Raw genomic sequence first — 11669 nt, 5'->3', positions numbered from 1 at the left:
CTGTGGGCAGCATCAACTATTCTTGGATTTGATCCATTTCCTTTCAACCTTTCCACTTCCAAACCCAGTGACATTTTTCAAGGCATTCAGAACATATATGCTGAGGGAATGTTTTGAAATAGTCATTTAGATGTCAATAATTACTGTGAACTGTTTCCGTGACTGGAAACTGTTCAGTGCTGGGTTTTATGCTTCTAAAAGTTTCTCTTTTGTCTGAAAATGAGTGACCAGGAGAAGAATCTTTGTACTTGGGGGGGGGGGGGGGAGGGGCTTTATCTTCACTACATTTTATACAAAATTTAAATTTTAGTTAACTAACTTTTCTATCATTGCTTTTTGCACAAAAACCCATTTATTAAATGCATTCTTAACCAATATTGATAAAAAGAATGGCACATGGATTATTGACCAGCACTTTAGAAAGCACAAATATCAAGAAAATATTTTTTCAAAAGTGATCATCAGGGGCTGGGGATATAGCTCAGTTGGTAGAGGGCTTCCCTTGCATGCATAAGACCCTGGGTTCAATCCTCAACACCAAAAAAAAAAAAAAGTGGTCATCAGTGAAATTATGCTATGTAATCCCCTAATAATGTTGAAATTGAAGAAAGTTAGTGGCAATAAAGGTACCTTAAACAACTATTTTGAAACATTTGTTGTTAGAAACTGAAGATGTTGTCACTGAGGCTGATTGCTACATTTCTTCAGAGCTATAAGCAAAACTCATTGAAAAGTTACATGAGGATTTGCCCTCAAAGTATAAATACCCTCTGTGGTTAAAATATGTGGTTCTCAAAATGCATGAAGACACACAAACTGACCAGACTTAAAAATGACACTTACCTTAATTTGCAGACGTGCACTCATTTAAAGTTCATCCCACTGTTGAATCATCTTTTTCCTATTCCCCATCTTCTTGCAAGTTTCTCTTCAATGTGCCCAAACACCTGGAGATTCCTATTCTCTTTTCTAAAATGTTGTCATCACCTCCATTGCCCAAATCCAGTTCAAAAGTGAAGAGGAAAAAAAAAATGGAAATTTGCAAGCTGTTTACGCCTAACAACCACAGTGAAGCTGCTAAGCTTTGAGCTCAATGAATAAAAGGTTGTTTAGCTAAATGGCAGGCACACTTCCTCCTATTCTTTCCGAACTTAGTTTTCCTGCCTCCAGTGGAGCTTTTTCCTTTCCTGGGCTATAAATAGACTGGTCGTAAGAGTACTGAGGAATGAAGAAGGCAGGAAATGTATTTGATTTCAAAAAGCAGTCTTAGGAGTGTGTGTGTGTGTGTGTGTGTGTGTGTGTGTTTCTTTCAAGTGAATACCAGTAAACAAGCTACAGAAAATTTGGCCTTAAATAATTCAGCTTTGATATATGCACCCCAGTTGAGATTTTCTTTAAGCTCCTTTAGCCTCTGTTTGACTAGAAGTTGTCATTTCCCATAGGAAAAGCTTGGGTTTGGAACTGTATCATTTTCTGTACAAAATACCACAAACAAACATACATTGCACCCTTTATTTCCCATAGAAGTGCCATAGAAAATGAATGTCCCAGGGGAAATGGTTGGGGGTGAACAATGGGAAGACTCTAGGCATTTCTTTTCATTCAAAAAGAAGTGAAGCACTTTTTGAAGCCAGGTTCAAGAACAGGCAGCTATCATCTGCCATTTATCTGCCCTAAGTTAATAGCTTGTCCATAGTCTTACTACTCAAAGTTGTTTAACTCTCATAATTATAGACAACAGAAGCTAAAATAAAAATTAGAAATTGTTTTTCACATATCAGATTGACAGACAAAAAGTTGGAAATTTTGATACTGTCGAAATATGGAGAAAAAAATCATTTGTATAATAGTAAATGGGAGTGTAGACTGGCCTATGATATTTGGAGGGAAAATCTCAACTTCTTTCAAAATGTTTAGTACAAGATACTTAAGTGTGGCTGTTTCTGCAGAGTGGGAGCTTAGGTATAGTCTGGGAGGGTAGTTTAGTTATAACATGTATTTTGTACTCATAGTTATTAAAATGCATATGCTATATTTTAAACCTTTATTAATTTTAAAGACAGAATTTTTAAACTGCATTATTTAAGCTCCTTCATATTTGATATCTATTTATTATCTATTATCTCTCTATCACTCTCTCTAATTCTCTTTCCCTCTACCCACCTGTCCCTCTGTCTATGTATCACTCTATACTATTGCCTGACAGCAAGGTGCTCTTCTCATTGGGGTAACACATGGAGAAGCAGTGCAGGGATAGCTAGAGAATATGTCCTTTGGAGAAGATACTCAGGGTGGTCCAAGGACTAGTAGCATCAGCAGCACCTGGATCAGAATCTCTGCAGGTGGGGCCCAGGGCACTAAGGTGATTCAGATGCTCACTAAAGTATGGGAAATACGGGCCTATAGAATTGTTTTGTGTTCTTGTTTCAGTGTCTCACCTTCTTAAAAAGGATTTGAGATGGAAGATTTTTTTAAATGTAAGAATCAACTTCTTTCATGCTCTTTGTACTGGTAACTCCTTTTAGTGCTCCTTATACTAGTAACTACTATTTAGAAGAAGAGCTTTTACGTAGAATGTTTTAAAAAACACACTCATTTCCCAGTTACTTTGGAAAAGCTGTCGGAAGCAAGGCAAAAGCTGTGGAAAGAAGAGTTGAAGGTATTTAAGAGCTCACGTGTTTTGGGCTATCATGAAAATTCAGAGCAAACTTTACGAATATATACATTTGAAAATTATAAGTTACCTGAAATGAGACAAAACCAAAAAGCAAACAACAAAGAAACTAAAAGTATCTCCTGGAAACAAAATGTTTCATCCCCTCTCTGTGCTCAGTGATTTGATTATTGCTTCCTAACCCAGCCATTCCTCATCCATCCTAGGCCTTAATGCAAGGTCCTTATGGTAAAAACAATAGGTTGATCTCTGGGATCAACCAGGTTGCTAAGAGGAAAGTTAGAGCATCCATATCTCAGGTACAGACTGGGAGGGAGGGAAAGAAAGAGAGATGGAGAAGGAGAGAAAGAGGTGAATGACTTCCTTGTAATAGTTAAAAAGAAGAAGAGAGTGCATGGTGGTGGTCGAGATAGAACAGCTGCACTGGAGTGGCAGAGACTGAAAGGTCCATGAGTTGACATTGGCATGAAAATGGCCGGCAATGGGGTAATAGGTTTTGGGAAGCAAACCGTGCCTCCATGTGAAAAGAATGAATGCTTTTGAGAAAATCAAATACATTTACCAGGCTTTCCTTGTCCTTTGGAAATGTTCCTTCTCATGGGGAAATATTTTACTTCTCAGAAAAGAACAACCTCCTGGATCTCCCTACATAACCCATCTCTAGAAATGAAGCATTAAAACATTTATGGGCACAGAAAAGCTCTGTGTTCTTAATCTAAAAGTAATGGCAGACTCTCAGAAGGCATGGGGGAAAAGCCAAAGGCCTTGTCAGGAAAAGGAATGTGTGATGTTCTTTGACGATTTTGGTGCTGGTAGTGGAAGGAAATGCATTTTTTACTATAGTCATCTAAAAAGAATTTCAACATATGCAATATAGAGGAAACCTAAGCTAACATCCGCAAAGAAAAAGTCTGCTATTATTGTTCCAATGAGTTGAATGCACTGTATGTAGTTGAGCCTGTAGATAAGTAGCCTATCTTTGTTCACAAAGGTCAGAAGCTCTGGGGCTGCTCTCAGTGGTAGAGCACTTGCCTCACATGTAAGGCACTGGGCCCAATCCTCAGCACCACATATAAGTAAAAAAAAATAAAGGTGTTTGTCCATCTACAACTAAAAAAAAAGGGGTGGGTCAGAAACTGTACTAAATTGTGGGATCTGAACTATGTTGCTTTGATTTGTTTGGTGTAGCATAATAATAACAATATACAGGAAATGTTGGAATAACTACTCAACAGGACACAGGTGAAAGATGGGCCTTTATATTTTAGCAGGAATGTTGAAAAGATGGTTGAAAGTAAGGAAGGGGTCTACATTCTAAAATAAAACATAAAAGTAACTGTTTGAAGGGACAAAAAGACTTCATGGAATAGAAATGAAACTTTGCCATTAACTTAATTAAAATCAATTTGTAGTTCATCAGTAGTTTATTTTTCCTTAATTTAATTCTCAGTAAACATGTTGATGTTACCTTGCAAGATTACGAAAACCCCAGCACAAATGCAAGCCTTCATGACATCTCCCAGGAGAGGCCCAGCCTCAGTAACATTCAGTGGGAAAATCTAAACCAGACTGCCTTTGCCGCACTTGGCTTGGGCCTCACTTGCTATTCTGTCACTTTGCCATGCACCTAAAATAAAACAGCACTAGTTTCCATGTAACAAAAAGATCTTGAGATTCTTTAGAGATAAATGTGTAGAGTTTGTTCAGTTTTGTCAAAGCTAAAAATCTGATGTCATAATAACTAAAGGAAATTCTAATTGGTGTTTTGGTAAACATGTTTCTATTAATTGTGAAACATGGACACTTCTTTTGCTGTTTCTGCCAGTTGTATGCTCCTTTGGGAAAAACCTTTGGACTCAACCACAAGGTTGTTTGTGAAGCTAATCACTGTTGGCAGCAGGAAGAAGCAAAACCATCCTTTGGAATAAAATTTGCAGTCAAGAAGACAGACCCCTATAGGGACCATGCATGGCACACATCTGAAGGCAAAGAGAGACGGCTATGGGCTTCAAGACCACCAGTGCCTCCATGTTGCCTTATCTTGTGCAATATTTGGAAGAAAGGAGGAAAGGAAGTAAGAGAGAATGTGGCGGTGAAATTGATTTACCCCTTGATAATTAGAATTTATTGTGTTGGCAGTCTCTCTAGTCCAGCAAAAAGCCATATGGTAGGATGGTTACTGATTTAATAGTTTATACAGGTTCCTTACTTAAGCAATGGGTTGTGTTTGAATGCACAATAGGGTCAATATATTGCATGATTCCCTGAACCATATAATTATGCAATTAATGAAAAAAACTTAAACTGAGTTTATTTTGATAGTGGCAAGATAAACACAATCATAAGCTTTAGAATTCTATCGTAAATTATGAGTAAAAATTTACCCTTACTAGATGCAGCAAGTTAAAATAGAGGAGTCTTCTTATTGTGCTCAGTATGGCCAAGAGACTCTCCCTCTTCCTTGTTGGCTTTGAAGAAGCACCTGCCATATTATGAGTTGTGTAGGGCCGTGTAGCTAGCCTCTCTGATCAGCCAGCAAGAAACTAAAGCTCTTAATCTGACAGCCTGCAAGGAACTGGGTGCTGCCAACAACCTCATGCTTGGAAGTAAATCCAACCCCGGTTGAGCCTTAGATGAGACTTAAGTCCCGTCAATACTTTGATTGTAGCCTTTTAAGACTATGAAGAGGTGGACTCACCTCGTCCATGCCTAGCCAAGCAGGCTGTGGGAGAGGACCTCCTGTTAAGATGGCATCCCATCGTGTGTAAGGCAGTCATGTACATGTGATCATGTATGTCCAGTCACCTTTGTGGCATCAAGTTGTCACCTTGACTGGAATGCAAGTCATAGTCCTTCCCATACTCAAGGAGAGAGGGTATGAATACCAAGAGCAAAGTCACGGGGACCTCCCCATCATCTGTCTGCCACAGTGGGTAACCAACTGGGAAAGAAGAAGCAAGTACACATAATACCAAGTAGATTGTGAAAGAGAGTTGAGGAAAGTATTATCCGAAGGCAGAGTAATCAAAATGACTTAATCTCTTCTTCAAACAGGTAGAAAATGCATTGTCTTAAGAGAGAATCAAGTAGCTCTGCCTTATGCACACTTGAGCGACTCAGAGACCTAGATGTCCTCATGTTCCATCTCTGAAGTCATTTCAGTTCTAACCCTGTGACCTTCAACCTGCACTTCCAAGCCTCTCAAGACATTTTGGAATGCTACAGATCCTGGCTGCATCCAAAGAAAGCATTCTGCCAGCCACTGTGTTACTATTGACATCTTAATACAACAATATAAGAGAAAAAGAAAATACATGATAGATAAGTCCCTTTGAAAAGTTAAGAGCCAAATCTATTGGAGTATTACTAGCTGATCCAATTTTTCGTTTTCCATTTGAATGTTTATATTTCTAAAGCATGATGTCATTTTAAAAATACACAGAGATATAACATTGTGAACCTCACTTCATACAGGCAAATTTTGGCTAAAAACTATGTTCTTTGTGAGAAACAAATTACATTTCACAGTACCTCCAAGTGAGTGCCTGAGTGCCTCCAGAAAATTACTTAGGCACCGTAAACTCACACTCAGGGTTAGAGAGGACTTTCTCAGTCATCTATTTAATCACCCATTTATGGGCAAATATCATCCAGAACATGAACAAATTATCTCATTAATTTCTAAGTAAAAATTTCATAGACTGTCTATTGTTCATCCTTGTGATATCATAAATGTGACTCTTTAAAAATAAAATTATGAATTTAATCCAAATGAGGCAATTCTAAATTGATTGCTTACTAGGAAATTTTTTTTTCTTTTTCCTCAGGCAAAAATTAAATTGTAAAATATAAGAAATTTTGAACTTTTTTTTCACAGTTATTTTTGCACAGACAGACTACACTATGAAATACACTATAAATGTTATTTAACACCACTTAAGAATAAGGATTAGAAGTTGTAAACTGAAACTAGAAATTCTTCATCCCTTATAGAGGCCAGAGAGATAAGAAGTTCAAGAAGAAAATGACTTGCAGGGCTGTATGAGATCAGACCATCTAAGAGTCTGGTTTTCAAAACACTAAACACTAAAGCCACATTTTTGGAGCGAGCATCATGTCATAGCTCCTTATTATATAGCTTATTCAAATATTGAATGATGATGTACAACTAATTATAAAAGAAACCACATGCTATAAATCATGTTTTATTTGGATCATAATTCCAGCAAAATACTTCTCTTCCTGTTTTTATTTGTTTTTTACTACTTGTAAGTCCTTACTAAGTATGAAACTTTGAGCTTGAGCCATAAGTGAAAAAAATAATATTAGACATTTGGTTCTTTCCTTAAGAGAAGAATACCTTCTAAAGCCAAATTTCTCAAGTCATGGTCCAATGACAGCCTACATCAGAATAATATGGACAGTATATTGAACATGCAAATATCTGAGATTTGGCTCTGGAGGATTTCTATTTTAGTATGTCTAGGGTAAATTTTGGAATATGCATTTATAATTAGCCTGTGATTGCTATTGCACACTGAAGTTTGAGAACCAACAATCTGGTGACATTGGGGTGATCCAGAGGTCAAAACATACATTCTAAGCTGATATAAGAGAGGGAACAGGCTATGCTGTGAATTTAGATTATAGATATAGCCAACATCAAGTTTCACACTGGAGCACGTTATGATGTAAACTTTCTTTAAAATTAGTTTTAATTTGTGCCCATTGGTAGCAAATTGAGCTTGAGTGTCTTAGAAAAGATTTGGATGAAGGGATCATTTTTTTCTGGGTGCTACCCCATTTGCAATAGCCTAAATAAATAAAATACTTGTGAGTCAACCTAATAAAAGAGGTGAAAAACCTCTATAATAAAAACTACAGAAGTCTAAAGAAAGAAATTGAAGAGGACATTAGAAGATGGAAAGATCTTCCATGCTCTTCGATAGGCAGAATTAATTTTGTCAAAATGACCATACTACAAAAAGTGTTATACAGATTTATTGCAATTCCAATCAAAACCCCAATGACACTCCTCATGGAAACATGGAAAGCAATCATGAAATTCATTTGGAAAAACAAGGGACCCAGAATAGCCGAAGCAATTCTGAGCAAGAAGAGTGAGCAGGAGGCATCACAATATCAGACCTTAAACTATACTACAGGACTATAGTAACAAAAACGTCATGGTACTGGCACCAAAACAGACATGTAGACCAAGGAATGGTACAGAATAGAGGACATGGAGACAAACCCAAATAAATACAATTATCTCATACTAGACAAATGTGCTCAAAACATACATTGGAGAAAAGATAGCTTCTTTAACAACTGGTGCTGAGAAAACTGGAAATCCATATGCAGCAAAATGAAATTAAACCTCTCTCCCTCACCCTGCACAAAACTCAGCTCAAAGTGGATCAAGGACCTAGGAATTAGGACAGAGACTGCACCTAATAGGAAAAAAAAGCAGGCCCAAATCTATATCATGTCGGCTTAAAACCTGACATCCTTAACAAGACTCCTAAAGCATAAGATGTAAAATAAAAAATCAATAAATGGGATGGGTTCAAACTAAAAAGCTTCTAAAAAGAAAATTAAAAAGCAAAAGAATTAATATAAAGTGAAGAGAAAGCCTACAGAATGGGAGCAAATTTTTACCACACTCACATCAGATAGAGCACTAATCTCCAGCACACATAAAGAACTCAAAAAACTTAACACCAAAAAAACAAATAACCCAATCAATAAATGGGCTAACGAACAGATACTTCACAGAAGAAGATATACAACTGATCAACAAATTTATGAAAAGATGGTCAACATCTCTAGCATTCTAGAGAAATGCAAATCAAAACTACTCTAAGATTTCATCTCACTCCAGACAGAATGGACATTATCAAAAAATGAAGCAATAATAAGTACTGGCGAGGATGTGGAGAAAAAGGTATACTGATTCATTGCTGGGATTGCAAAATGGAACAATCACTTTGGAAAGCAGTATGCAGATACCTTAGAAAACTTGGAATGGAATCACCATTTGACCCAGCTATCCCACTCCTTGGTCCATACCCAAAGGACTTAAAATCAGCACACTACAGAGATGCAGCCACCTCAATGTTTATAGCAGCTCAATTCACAATAACTAAACTGTGGAAACATCCTAGATGTTCTTCAATAGATGAATGGATAAGGAAACTGTTGTATATATGCACGATGGAATGCTACTCAGCCTTAAAGAAGAATGAAATTGTGGCATGCTAAGCAATGTAAGCCAATCCCCAAAAACCAAAGGCCAAATGTTTTCTCTGACAATTTGGATGCTGGTCCATAATGGGCAGGGGGCAAGGGAAGAAGAGAGGAACTTTGGATTGAGCAGAGGGGAGGGAGATGAAAGAGAGGAGGGGAAGGGGAGTAGGGAGGATGGTGGAATGATAAGGACATTATTACCGCTATGTATGGGTATGAATGCACGAACAGTGTAACTCTATTTCATGTACAACCCGAGAAATGAAAAGTTGTGCTCCATTTGGGTACAAAAATAAAATAAAAATTAATTTTTAAAGAAAGTTGTAGCAAAAAAAACATCTAACATAGGATTTACCCTAAACCATTTTTTGGTGTACAGTTTTATATTGTTATGTGTATTCACACTATAGTGATGCAGACAGCTCTCCAGAATATTTTTAATCTTGTAAAAACTGAAACTCTATATTCTTTAAACAACAGCCCCTCTTTTCCCTCTCCTGCAGCCCCCACCCAAAACCACCAATCTACTTTCTGTTTCTATGATGAAGAGCCCAGGACGGTCCGGTCTGAGAAAGAAGAACAAGAAGAGCTCAGCCCAAACATCAAAATCAGAGGTTCAGTGGAAGGAATTCAATCATCAAGCAGTAAGAAGGAGTAAAGCAATGGATGTAGAAGCAGAGGCAGTTTTCAGAATTGAGTAGATGAGTTGGATGGTCTGGCCTTGGGTAGTGAGTGCCTGGAATGTGGGTGTGCTCACTAAAGCAGAATATGAACTGTAGGTCACTATCAGATATCAGATAAGACTTCCATCTATGATTGGTGAGCAAATGACTATGACTAAAGTAGATGGAAAGCAGGTCAGAGGGTGAAGACTGGGGATTACAAAGGGTATTTGCCACTATCAGGATTTGTTGCTGACTTGAGAAGTGGGCAGATCTGTGATAAAACCCCCTGTGATAGTTCACCAGGCATGGAGTGGTTGAGTAAGTCCTTGGGGTATTGCAATCTGGGCACAGAAACCATAAGCATTATGTATCAAAGGGCACCATGCCAATGATGACCTAATAGCATTGGGAAAGTAGACTGAGAGAGGTCAAGAACTTAGATGATGGTGTCCCCAAGGCATCAAACTGACCAGTGTGAAGGACCAGACACCACTTCTACTGTGTATGCTGGGGTGGAAGGAAGTATGAAAAAAGTAGAAAGAGCAATAGATTTTGAAGTCAGACAAATCTAACTTCAAAATGTGTTGCCTTTTACATATGGGTGACCTTAAACCACGTAAATATCAATCGTCTCATGTATACTCCAAATTAGAGCAATATCTGCTCTGGAATTAAGGGTAAATTATGCAATATACTAGCACAATTCCTGGCCTACATGCAGTCAATAAGTGATTGCAGTGATCATAACAATTTCTCTCCTAGCTCAGAGCAGCCTGCAAAGTAGTCTGTGGTCCCCTCTGTTATTCCAAACTGCAGGATAGGAGGTTTTTTGTTGTTGCTGTTTTTCCAGATATTTTTGATATTTAGTTCATAATGTATGTGATGAACTCAAAGACGGAGGTGGGGGTTGGGGCCGAGGGAGAAGGCAACCAGTCAGCTAGGCAGCCCAGCAGGCCAATAGGTTCATCTTTGTTTTGTTTTAATGGCACAGATCCAAGTCATTAGATTTTTTGTCACACAGAGTCTGGTACTTTGAGATGACTTATCCATACTGTGAATGTGTGTTTAAGTATTGTTAAAATCTATTTTATCATTATTGTATGTTCCCTTACAAGTAAAAACAACAACAGGCTCTGGGGTTGTAGCTCAGCAGAAGAGCGCTCACCCAGCACATGGGAGGCCCTGGGTTCGATCCTCAGCACCACATAAAAATGAATAAATAAGGGCTGGGGTTGTGGCTCAGGGGTAGAGCGCTCGCCTTGCATGTGCCAAACCCCGGGTTCGATCCTAAGCACATAATAAACAAGTGAAATAAAGGTGTTGTGAACAACTACAACTAAAAAATAAATAAATAAATAAAATAAAGGTATTGTGTCCATGTACAACTAAAATAAACAAACAAGTAAACAACAACAAAACCAACCAAACCTCAGGTGTGACTTGAGGCAGTGGGTCCAAAATTGTTAGTAAGATCTGGCTGCTTCTTTCTCATCATTGTTTGTGCTCACTTCCTCTGAGTTAGCTCCATTCTTGAGCAAATTCCGTTTACAGGCAAGAGATGGTTACAACAGCACCAGTCTTTCATCCTCTCACATTTAAACCTAGTGTTGAAAAGAGAACACTGCTTTCCCAGAAATGTCATCCAAAGACTCACTGGTTTTGACTGAATCAAGTGCACAACACTGAACCAATCCTAATCATAGGAAAAATATTTCTGTTTGACTGAGGCTGGACTAGGTACTTCACAAGCTCCTGGAGTGAAGAATAGAGAAGATGTCAGGTGTCCAGGGCAGAAGTACGGACCATGAGAGAAGAGTAAATTCCTTACATAGCTCAAATCAGCAACCACCCAATTCCTCGCTACTTCTGCTACTGTAACTTTTGCAGATTTAAGGTGCTGAACAGTTTAGCTTAAAATACAATAGGGGATTTTGCCTTATGTTTTATGTACCCAACAAGCCCATCATAGCTTTTCAGAACAAAAGGAATTAGTGTAAAAGTGAGTGAGATATTTATTCCCAGGAACCCAAGTCTTCAGAACCATGTCCCACTCCTGGTAGATTCTAACAGAGATCCTAAAG

The 11669-nt window shown here is 38.0% G+C and overlaps 1 protein-coding gene across 2 annotated transcripts in view; it reads right to left on the bottom strand.

The window, feature by feature from the left end:
* The window catches only part of Rasgrp3 (RAS guanyl releasing protein 3), a 111159-nt gene extending 110072 nt beyond the window's left edge, over nucleotides 1-1087 (bottom strand). For both annotated transcript variants that reach the window (XM_071601481.1, XM_071601486.1), the window contains exon 1: nucleotides 844-1087. The gene's annotated coding sequence lies outside the window, so the exon portion shown is untranslated. The remainder of the gene's footprint in view (nucleotides 1-843) is intronic.
* Between the last annotated feature and the right edge of the window lie 10582 nt (nucleotides 1088-11669).

Source organism: Marmota flaviventris, chromosome 14 (assembly GCF_047511675.1).
Source record: "Marmota flaviventris isolate mMarFla1 chromosome 14, mMarFla1.hap1, whole genome shotgun sequence".
Taxonomy (NCBI): Eukaryota; Metazoa; Chordata; class Mammalia; order Rodentia; family Sciuridae; genus Marmota; species Marmota flaviventris.
The sequence above is the reverse complement of the archived record's forward strand: the minus strand, read 5'-3'. Positions and strand labels throughout refer to the sequence as shown.